Source organism: Drosophila suzukii (assembly GCF_043229965.1).
Source record: "Drosophila suzukii chromosome 2 unlocalized genomic scaffold, CBGP_Dsuzu_IsoJpt1.0 scf_2c, whole genome shotgun sequence".
NCBI lineage: Eukaryota > Metazoa > Arthropoda > Insecta > Diptera > Drosophilidae > Drosophila > Drosophila suzukii.
In genome coordinates, this window is record NW_027255896.1 from 23124287 (window position 1) to 23136708 (window position 12422).

Consider the following 12422-nt stretch of genomic DNA (forward strand, 5'->3'; position numbering starts at 1 on the left):
ATTTGTGTTGTGCAAATAATTCTTAACAAAGTGAATCGCATTTAATCTTTGTTAATAGCGCATATTACATATATACATGTACATATAGCCATACATACATTCGTTTGCCAGTTACATAATCCGCTGTTGCTAGGCAAGCAATTTATCGGCAAGAACAACAACAACAAAGTTAAAGGTTCCGTTGCATCTCGGCGACGCTTGTTAACCTTCACGTTTTCGCGGTAAAGGGTATACGGTGTTTTGTGCCTCTAACGCGGTCGGACATTTTACTTTACTTCATTTTCATTTCATTTTTTTCTTTCTCGTGATTGAAAAATGTCTGATACGGAAAACTCGGTTCGGGCTCAAAATGAATCCACAAGTGACGTCGACTACTACCGAGTCAAAGCCCAATCTATTTTGCGGCAAATGAGCTCGATGAAATGCTATTTAAACGCTGATGCGGTTAATCAGTTTGACGAATCTGATTTGCTGACGCGAATGGAATGGATCAATTCCTTAAACCAGGCATTTGATTCTGCGCAGACATCGTTGGAAAGACTGGACTTTGCAGAGATCTCGAGCGACCATCGGATTGAATTTGCTGAAGTCTTCATGGATGTGAAGGCGAAACTAAGCCGAGGCTTGGCGGCTCATCGCAAGTCACAATTGCCGGCTTCAACCGCTGCAAATTCAACATCTATTGACATCACTAATAATGCGGATCTTTCTTTTCGATCTAGAAAGCCTCGGTTGCCAAATTTGGAAATTGCTCGTTTTCATGGATCCTACTCTGAGTGGCCGGATTTTCTTGCGACTTTCACTACGGTCATCGGAAATGATGATGAGCTAAGTGACATTGAAAAATTACAATATTTGCGTTCGAGTTTGGGTGGCGTGGCTCTGGAAACCATACGATCGCTCGAACCCTCGAATGCTAATTTTAAAAAGGCTATGAATTTGCTGGTTAATCGATTTGATAATAAAGTTTTACACTTTCAGGCACATGTTCAGGCAATATTCGGTTTAAAGGGTGTCGAGAAGGGATCTTCGAAGGGTCTTCGGGAGCTGAGCGATTGTATGAATTCGCATCGGCGAGCAATTCGAACCCTGGCCAATACGCAACAAATTTTGGATGGACTTTTAATTCACATCGTCACTCGGAAACTGGATCAGAGGACGCGGGAAAAATGGGAAGAGGATTTGTCAATCACTGAGCTGTCTACCTGGGATGCTATGGAGTCGTTTTTGGAAAAGAGGTGCAGGATGATGGAAAACTTGGATCAAGCCTTGGTAACTCAAACACCAGGCCAGCAGGTGGGAAAAAACTTGCACAAATATAACCAAAATACACTTATTGCATCTGCTACTAACTCAAATCATTTGACATGCTTATTTTGCGATGCACGGGATCATTATTTGCCAAAGTGTCCTCGATTTTTAAATTTGAGTCCGAATCTTCGATATAGAGAAGCAAAGAAGTTGCACCTTTGCCTCAACTGTTTGCGCAAGGGGCATAGTTTGCAGCAATGCAAGTCGACTCACTGCAAGTATTGTCGCATGAAGCATCATTCATTATTACACATGAACCATGACCCATCCGCAACATCAACCTCATTTTCATCTCCATCATGCGATCCATCCTCGAGCTCTCAGCCATTACCATCTACTTCATCAGCATTAGTATCATGTTCGCATACATCATCGCATCCTGATCATCATTTACCAAGCCCTCCACCCAAAGCCTTAAATATTTTGCCGATCGACTACGTGTTGCTTCCAACTGCTATTATCTACGTCAGAAATAGAATTGGAGCATTTATGCCTTGCCGAGCAATTTTAGATTCGGCCTCCCAGCTAAACTTCATAACCTCTCGCTTAGCCAGCCAACTAAACTTGAATCACAGAAGATCGCAAACGTCGATTTCTGGGATAGGAGAATCTTCCATGATCTCTGATAAGACTGTCGATATTCTTGTGCAATCACGGGATGCAAGCTATCGAGCGGCATTCACAGCGGTTGTGACTCACAGTATTACTGATTATCAACCCCATTTCAATATAAATGCAACATCGTGGAGGATACCGCAAAACATTTCACTCGCTGACCCTAATTTCAATCAATCACAACGAATTGACCTTTTACTCGGCGCTGGGTTGTTTTTCGAAATAATTTCTATGGGACAAATTCATTTGGATAGGGCTTTGCCAACTCTTCAGAACACCAAGCTTGGTTGGATAGTCTCTGGAGGGTTATCATCGAACATGCCAACTCATAAGTCGGTTTTACAAGCCAGCATCAAGGACCCAGCTGATTATTCCGATGACACACTTTCCGCCATTGTAAAGCGATTTTGGGAAATTGAGGACTTCACTTCGTCTAAGCCATCTTTATTGCCGGAAGACTTGCGATGTGAGCAACTTTTTACTGAAAATTGCATTCGACTTGGAAACGGCCAATACTCTGTTCGTCTCTTGACCACTTCCGGATTCGAATCTTTAAGTGATTCTTATTGCTTGGCTCGTCGTCGTTTCAAGAGGTTGGAAGCTAAATTAGATAGAAACCCAGCCCTGAAAGCTCAGTATTCAGCATTTTTGAGGGAGTATATCGACCTAGGTCAAATGTCTCTTGTAACTAAGGAACCGCCAGAAACACAATTCTTTTTGCCCCATCATTGCGTACATAAGCAGGAAAGCACGAGTACGAAGCTTCGTGTCGTTTTTGATGGATCTGCTAAAACAACTTCTGGTAGCTCTCTGAACGACTTACTTCTGGCAGGACCAACAATTCAACAAAAAATCTTCAATATACTGCTTTGCTTTCGATTTTTTTAAGTTGCCCTTTGTGGAGATATCTGCAAGATGTACCGTTGCGTGCGTGTTTCGTACCCGGATGATTTCTTGCAGTGCATCGTTTGGAGAGAGAGCTCCAGGAAAGAATTGAGTGTTTTAAATTGAACACGGTGACTTACGGAACCAAGCCAGCTGCCTTCTTGGCTATAAGGGCCATGCATCAACTCTCTTACGATGAGGAGGAATCATTTCCTATTGGAGCAAAAATTGTTCGTAGAGATTTCTATGTGGATGATTTAATATCTGGTGGGGACTCAGTTGAGGAGGTGAGAGAAATTCGTCGTCAGGTGAAGGAATTACTGTCGCGAGGCCACTTTCCAATTCGCAAATGGTGTTCGAATGAGTCAGCAGCCCTGAAGGGAGAGTCTGAATGCGACAAGGAGCAGTTAATCAAATTTCACGATGGATCGGATGTCGCCAAGGCATTGGGACTAGTCTGGGATCCATCTTCTGATCAGCTCCTATTTCATTTTTCTCAACTGCCAATCAATCAACGACCCACTAAGCGGGTTGCATTGTCGACGATTGCCAAATTCTATGATCCACTCGGTTTAATAACTCCTATTATCACAAAATCTAAGATTTTTCTGCAATCTCTATGGAGTGCGAACGTGGATTGGGATGATGCACTGCCAGAGCCCATTCTTTCGTCATGGGGGGAGTTGACCTCACAGTTATCGGTCGTACAGAACTTAAAATTCCCACGATTCGTACTGCAACCAAGGGCTTCCGTTGAGTTGCATGGATTCTGCGATGCTAGCATGTCAGCTTATGGAGCGTGTCTATACTTGCGATCGGAGACCAATGGAGAATCGAAAGTCCATCTGCTCTGTGCCAAGTCAAGGGTAGCTCCATTGAAGGCCTTAACAATTTCAAGATTAGAACTTTCCGCAACGCTTTTATTGGCTTAGCTAATCGTAAACGCCAAGGAAGCCATAGATTTCGAATGCACCTTTCATTGCTGATCGGACTCGTTTATTGTGTTGGCGTGGATTCGGCAACCTCCGAGGGAGTTTAACGTTTTCGTATCAAACAGAATCGCGAAAATTCAGGAGATGACGAAAGACATGTCTTGGCATCACGTTCCTACAAACTTGAACCCGGCAGACGTCGTATCGCGAGGATGTACCCCAAGAGAATTGTTGGAACATTCCCTTTGGGCTAACGGGCCTCCATTCCTTCTGCAAAGCTCGTCAAATTGGCCGTCCCTGCTAGACTCAGTAAAGGATCTTCCAGAGCGCCGTTCTGTGGCTCTAATTGGGGCCGTTTGCATAGACAGTTCATCAAACTGCAAATTCCTCAACTCTTTCGATAAGTTGCAGCGCGTATTTGCATACATTTATCGATTCATTTCAAATTGCAGAGCCAAATCTGCGCCGTTAAAAGGTCGACTTTCGGTGGAGGAGATCAACTCTGGAACTGTACTTCTTCTGAGGAGCATCCAACAGGTTAACTTGGCGAAGGAGTATGGATCTCTTAGCCAGGGCAAGCCGTTTCCACAGAAAAGCAAGCTGGTTTCGCTTAGACCTATACTCGGCTCCGATGGGTTACTTCGCGTGGGTGGAAGGCTTCAGAACGCAAACTTGGACTACGACACAAGGCATCCGATACTGTTGCCCAAAGATCATCCAGTCACCAAGGCGATCATCGTTTATTATCATGAGAAATATTTGCATGGAGGATCGCAGGCGCTGCTTGCCGCATTACGGCAAAGGTACTGGCCGATTGGAGGCCGCAAGTTCGTCGCTAGCGTTATCAACAAATGCGTCCGATGTTTCCGAATGAAGCCTGTTACTTGGGAGCACGTCATGGGTAGCCTTCCAGCAAATAGAGTGCAGCCTAATCCAGCTTTTCATACCACAGGAGTGGACTATTGTGGGCCATTCTATCATAAAGCAGAGGCCAGAAATAAGGCACCCCACAAGTGCTATATCGCCGTCTTTGTCTGTTTTTCCACGAAGGCTGCTCATTTGGAAGTGGTCCAGGATCTCACGACGGATTCTTTCATCGCAGCGCTGAGGAGATTCATCAGCCTTAGAGGCTGTCCGCGTACCATTTGGAGCGACAATGCTACAAACTTTGTCGGTGCAAAGAGAGAGCTTGCCGAGCTGAAAGAGCTCTTTTTGAGCGAGCAGCACACAGCATCGATATCTTCCGTCTGTTTAGCTGATGGGATCGATTGGAAGTTCATCCCTACGCGTGCCCCGCACTTCGGTGGTTTATGGGAGGCCGCTGTGAAGTCAGCTAAATTTTACTTCTACAGAGTCGTCGGTGCATCCATCTTAGCCATCGATGAATTAAGAACTCTTGCATATGAGATTTCTGCCATCCTTAACTCCCGTCCACTCTGTCCAATTTCAGAAAATGCTGAAAGCCTTGAGGTGCTAACACCGGCGCATTTCCTGAAGGGTTCCAGCTACACTAAGTTTCCTGAGCCTGGCATTACTCATCTCCGCGAAGACCGCCTCAGCAGATGGCAGCGGGTTACCCAGATGCAGCAACATTTCTGGAAAAGGTGGAGCAGCGAGTATTTGTCCCTACTTCAAGACAGGAGCAAGTGGCGCGTCGAAACGTCTAACATCAAGGTTGGACGCATAGTTTTGCTTAAGGAGGACAACGTTCCACCCTTAAGATGGCAGCTTGGGTGCATCCAAGAAGTCATACCCGGCGGGGACGGAGTCATCAGAGTAGCTATGGTCCGTACAGCTACGGGTCTGATCAAGAGAGCCGTCGCCAAGCTAGCCGTTCTGCCCATCGATTCCGAGATAGTTGGAACCTTACCTCTTCCAACGGGGGGAGTATGTTCGGAGCAGATCGCCAGCGCCTACTTATCTTTCGCCTTCTTTCTTATACCCATAAAGCTGTCGCTTATCTATTCAGCAACTACTTTGTAAGCCTGCATATGTCTATATGAAGATCTTGGAGCCAAGCTTTTTACACATTCACAGTCCGTCTGCCGCTCCGAATAAAAGCTATACATTTTAATATAACCTATTCGTGCGTTATTAATTATAAATATAAGGGTGGCATATTTGTTGTCTTCCCCATAAACACTAATTATTCTAGCGCCACAAGTTTATATATATATTTATAGCGCTACTCATGTTGTGAACAGCTAGAATTTAGATAAAGTTCTTAAACATTGTTTTTAAACATTATTTTCTTAGCAAATTTTGTCACAAGGATTAAAAAAAGAGAGAACGCTATAGTCGATGACATTGACTATCACATACCCGTTACTCAGCTAAGTGTACTAGGAGCACTCAGGGAGTGTGAGGGAGATAGAGATATAAAAGTAGCAAAGCATCTGTTCCCAAAATTGAATACATTATTTGCTTAAAACATTTTATTGAATGGCCCGAATTGAACAATTATTGGCATGTAGTTGGACATTATAATCTAAATCTTATTTAATCTCACTTAATTTTTTCGAAAATATTTAAAAATGTGGACTTGACACCTAGCTGAAACAAACCTTCGCTGCCCAAGAAGCTCAAGAATCTACATGCCAAATCCCAACTGTCGTGCCTTTATAGTTTCCGAGATTTTAGCGTTTATACGGACGGGCGGACAGACGGACAAAGCTAGTGATCCTGATCAAGAATATATATACTTTACACTACCAGAAATGCGTATAGCTATGCTTTGCTGACTTTGCAACAAATAATTGTTGTTGTTTTACCCTTTACTCGTGAAGTAAAAGGATATACTACATTAGGAGAAAAGTATATAACTGGTAGATGACCCCATGAAGTCTATATAGTCTTGATCAAGATCGCATCGAATGACACCTCAACTGTCAAAATCGGATGCTCCGTTCAAAAGTACGAGGGCAGTCTGATAAGTACTTAGCCTCACCGCCCGATGGCGTCACTATCGCTAGAGAAATTTAATATCGTGTAGTGCATTTTCGTACACGGCTACTGTCGAAATTTCAGCCGAATCGGACTCGTAGTTTTGTTTTGACTGCGTGTGGAATCGGACGTGTCCGCGGATTTTAGAAAAATTGAGAAAGAGCACTATCGGTCTGTGACTCGATTCTTGTTTTTGGAAGGGAAATCGCGCACCGAAATCAAAGAGCGCTTGGATGCTGTCTACGATGACGATCGTCACGTCGGTTTTTGATGAGCCACGCCCAGGTACCCCGAAAACGGGTACCACGGAAAACAACGTGACAAAAATCCACGATCTCGTATTGGCAGACCGCCGATTGAAGATATGCTGAGATAGCATAGAGTAATGAACTATATAGAGGCGCCAATTGCTCTGCCGCTCTCTTTAGATAATGAGGCTATGATGCCACCTAGGCGAAAAAAGCTTACTTCCCCTCTTTTTCAAAGTTCGATCGAACTTGTAATTCATTCCCACATCATTCTGCACCGCTCTTGCTCACTGTTTTGTTTTTGTAATTAATCGTAAACCCTATTGCTGTTGCTTCGTACCTAAGTTAGCTTCAAACATGGCCTTGAATTGGCTCTTAGCAGAGGTTGGGCAGAGGTTCGGGCTAATTGCTCTGGCGACTCTATATAGATTCTTACTCTATGGAGATAGCTGAAACAGTAAGCATGTCAAAAGACCGCGTGGGTCATATCCTTCATGAAATTTTGGGCATGAGAAAGCTGTCGGGGCGATGGGTGCCGCTTTTGCTCACTCCGGACAAGAAACGCAACCGTGAGACCACTTCAATGCAGTGTTTGACGCTGTTTAAGCGCAACCCGAAGGAGTTTCTGCGTCGACGAAACATGGATCCACTGGTACACACCAGACACCAAGGAACAGTCGAAACAGTGGACTTCACCCGTCGAACCTGCTCAGAAGAAGTCGAAGACTGTCCCATCGGCCGGATTCACAAGGTGTGATCTGCATCGACTACCTGGAGAAGGGCACTACCCGTCACAGGTCTGTACTATGCCGAATTGCCCCATTTGGCAAGAAAAAAGTGCTCTTCCATCATGACAACGCACCGGCTCACACTTCCGCCCTCGCCAAGGCTAAATGGGTCGAATTGGGCTACGAACTGCTACCCCATCCACCATATGCTCCAGATTTGGCCCCGTGTGACTTCTTTTTTTCCAAACTTGAAAAGTCACTCGCTGGACAGAAATTTGCGTCGAATTTGGCAGACCTCGAGAAAACATATTTTTCAGACGGGTTAAAGAAGTTGGGTCAAGTGTATCGAGCTAAAAGGAAATTGTGTTGAGAAATAAATCGCCGCTTTTCCAAAATTTTCGTTTTTCTTTTGGGGGCTAAGTACTTATCAAACAAAAACACCTCTTAACGAGGTAAAAAGTAGTGGCGGACGCGCCTTTAATAAAAATTTCTGATATCAACAATTTTGACGAAAAATGATGTTACATTCAATAAAATAAATAAACTTTATTAAATTTATGATTTCGGCCCGCAACAGTAAATATTTATTTACCTACACGTAAATTTTCTGTTGTAGCGTGCCGAATACATATATGTAATATAGTTTATTTATTTTATCGAATGTAATACCACTACTTCTTACCTCGTTAAGAGGTGTTTTTGTTTGATATCAGAAGTTTTTAATTATACAAGAGTTAAGTACCCCAATACCATGACTAGGAGTCGTCCCCATGAATAATAAACTTTTTTAGTTTTATCGCTTCAATTACCTATATTAATAGCACAAGCTTGGAATCTCAAGGGCTGTATAGTTTCAGATTCCAAGGGAAACCTGTCGTTTCTTATATTTCCCGCCGAACTAGCGGGTTTTTCCAAAGTGCTAGAACAAATAGATCAAGTTTCCTATTTCGATTAGCTTCATGTAAGTAAAGGACCCTAAAACCATAACCGATTTTCCGTTTGATTAAATCTAATAAGAATATTTTTCATCAAATTGGTTTTTTTCTTGTTTATTCCAATAAGTATGAAATATTTCGTATACGGAGCTGAAACGAGTTGCACTTTTTATAGCTTAATATCTTTCAAACGGTAATTTTTAGGGCAAAAAGTGTTATATATCAAAAGTTGAGGAGTCTTAAGGGCTATATGAAATAAAATTTAAAAAGAAATCGTTTGATTCAATTTTGAGAAAATAATCAAAAAGTGGCTTTAAAAAATTACTTTTTGTCATAACTCGAAATCTTTTATAGTCAGACCACTTTACTATATGAAGGGTATTTAGCAAATTAAATTATCTTTTCAGAAATATATAGCACGTTTCTGTAGCATTAGTTGTTTAGATACTATAGGCATTTTAAATCTGGTTTTTTTTTTGATTTCCCACTAAACCAGCGGGTTTTTCCAACAAAGGGATAAACATTTTCATTTTGGGAAGAAGAAGAAAATCTTGTTTTTTGAATTACTTTTGAACGGGAAATCGGATTTCATTCGACGCGTATTATCAGTAAGAATAAAACAAGGGAGAACGCTATAGTCGAGTACCTCGACTATCACACTGGTAGAAAAAACACGAAGTGAAATCAAATATATTTTTATTTGTTTTTTTTTACTCCCATGCATAGTCATATTAAATATTAAAACCTTTCATTTAAATAAAAAACATATTTAAGCCGTATGTCAAATATGTAAGTATTCAATTCAAAGTGATTTTTATTTAAAAACAAGTTAGTCACATTCAAATCCAAGGTGCCATCTTGGTTTTAACTATTATAAAAAGTAGTTCAATTCATAGTATATTTGAAGGTTTTTTATATTTGGAGTAAATACTTTTTCCATTTGTTCGGAATATGAACTCTTTTATTTTGAATATAGAACGTTTTCAAAATTTGTATTTGACCAAATAATTGTAAATTATAAATCAAATTACATAGGTATGTATATGTAATAAGTTTGTGACCCATATACACAACATAATTTAAATTATTAGTAATTTTCAAAAGAACAATATATATAAATAAAATAAAAAATAATATATAATATTATATAAAAATAAATAATAAAATAATATTTAAAGAAAAGGGTTTTAGTTACGGCTGCCCAACCACCGGCAGCCTCTTTCTATTTCCATGACAATTATCATAAGATTTGGCTTTGCAATTTACTATTAAAAGTACAAAAACATGCTTAGCCAAAGCAAAAATGTGCGTGCATTGTAAACGCTGGGCCGTAACCAAAAACTAAAACCAACGGCACAATGTGCATACTTACATACATACATTCAGACAAATTAGAACAAATATAAACAAGCAAAACGGCAAACGCAAGCGCGTCTTCTTCTTCCATTCGCATTTGTACATTGGCGGTCAAGAAAATATGTATGTGCATAAGAACATAAATATTTCTTGTGTACCTATGTTTTGACAATAAGATATGTTCTTATAATATATAAATTTAATAAAATAAAATAAATGATACTAAATTGACATATAAAAGTTATTTAACTTAAGGACTTATTTGTACATATTTTCTTATTTTCTTCCCCATTACTTTGACCTCTATTGTAAAGTAACGGCACGCGACAGATTTTGTGCGTCCTTTTTGCACACATGCAAATGTATGTATGTATATACGAAATATTTTGACACTCCGCTTTGTAGCGAATCCCGCGATCACTTTGAAGCAAGCGGTTCTCCTGATCGGATGTAAAAGTGATTAATAGAGCTCGGTAGACAAGTGTTCATTTAAGTGTAATAAAAAAGTGAAAAGTACAGAAAAAACGTGAGTCACATAAAAACACAATAATTACTTAATATTAAGACATGTGCATGTCCACGTTCTTTTTCTCGCATTTTTCCTTTTTGTGTTTCTTCTTTGTTGTGCGCGTTGTTATTTCGTGAAAATTTAGATAATACATTTAACGAAATAAACAAAGCTCAAAAGAAAATTACATTTAAAAACAATAAAATATATACGATTGGGTAATAAACATGAAGTGAATAAAAAATATGCGAAAGAAATGAAGAATATGAAAGGAAATTAAGTGAAAAGCCGCGCAAACTAGATAAAAGGAGTAGAATGCACGAGAAGGAAAACACTAAAAAGGCGCAAAAAAGACGCTTTGCTGCCGTTGCATTCGGCTCTGAGGCGTCGCAGTCGTTTCACCTATTTCTTTATAATATTTTTTTGCTCTTTCACGTGATTTTTCTCTAAATCTAACTAATGTTTAAATTTTTAATAAATAAAAATGAAATAAATTAAAACAATATTTAAATCCCTTTATATAAAAACACCTACTCGAAACTTATTATAAAACTAATTAACTTTTTCTTTATAGATACAAATTTATTTCAACATATTGTACCCTGAGAAAGAAGCAATTTTATATATGGGACCCATTTAAGGAAAAGGTTTTTTGCTTTTACGAAGAGCAAATGCAAAACAAAGAGCGACTTAAACTATTAAAGACAGTTCAGAAAACTGTATCACTTGGTAATGTATAATTTTTTTAAATTTATAAATTTTATCTTTTTATGATAAGCTTGACTTTTTCTAAATTATGCCATTACCAAAAATCTAATAACGTATTCTTATTCACAGATTATTCTTATACTACATTTACACCGTATTGCTCACATCTGTCATCTTAAATAATTCGTGGACCGTCATTAAAGGAACCAACAAGCGAAAGAAATTATCACTACTATGACTCGCAGGAAAGTTTTGTACGCACATGCAGGCGTACGAATGTGGCAAAACAAAAAAATGTGTGATTATAAAAAATATGTATAATAATGTATAATATGTATATGTATATATGTATCATATAAATTCTAAGAGTTACGTTAAGTACAAATGTATTTAAAACAAAAGTAATGATGACGTGTTAGCATGGTAAAAATAGAGTTTAAGCAGAACAATTGTTTGGATTATAAGTTTACGTTTATTTTCAATAAACCCACATACTTATTTGGGTCTTTATTAAATATAAATCACGTTTGTTTTAAACTACAGATTGGTTTAAATTGAATATGCACCATAATAGTATGGATTAAATAATACATTTAAATCAAACATTAAGTACAGTTCTTTTAACGGGGATTATGTTTAATTTAAATACAATTTGTATTTATATTAAAGTTCATCCCAGTCTGATTTAAATATGAGAATTATTTAATCCAAATAAAAATATGCTGAGTTTGAGGGCGGGCTATAATTATTTTATTTATAAAAACCATTCAAATGAAATATTCTATTTACTGGAACTAAATATGAAAATATTTAAAAGAAATATAAAAATATAATACTTTTTACTATGGAACATATTTAATTTAATTATTTTGTACTATTTTAACATATTTGATCGAAATTAAAAAATCGTTGGATTTACTATGAAATTATTCAAAAAATAATTAACTATTTAACGTTTTCGTTTTTACGATTTTCATGTTAGGTTCTAAACCGCTGGGAAAAATAGTTAAAACGTTGGCGAAATAGTGACATTAACGATGTTTTTTCTACCAGTGCAGATACCCGTTACTCAGCTAAAGGGACCAAAGGGAAATGGAGATATTCAAGCAGCAAAGCGAGATTTAAATGCGCCACCTACCGGCGGAAGACAGATTTAAGCGTTGTGGGCGTTAAGGTAGGCGTGAAAAATTCATTATTCAATAGAATAAGTTAGCCGCGCACTTTGCTCTCTCTGAGCGCCGGCAATGCTTTTT

General features: G+C 39.0%; 1 long non-coding RNA gene across 3 annotated transcripts; it reads left to right on the plus strand.

Moving 5' to 3' along the window:
- The first annotated feature begins 10377 nt into the window (after positions 1-10377).
- On the plus strand, positions 10378-11711 carry LOC139354144 (uncharacterized). Of its 3 annotated transcripts, none has more exons than XR_011605222.1 (3): positions 10378-10479; positions 11036-11190; positions 11299-11711. It is a non-coding gene; the product is annotated as an uncharacterized lncRNA (long non-coding RNA). The 3 variants fall into 3 exon arrangements; XR_011605224.1 differs by having other exon boundaries at positions 10409-10426; XR_011605223.1 differs by lacking the exon at positions 10378-10479 and adding an exon at positions 10547-10679.
- Positions 11712-12422: the final 711 nt, after the last annotated feature.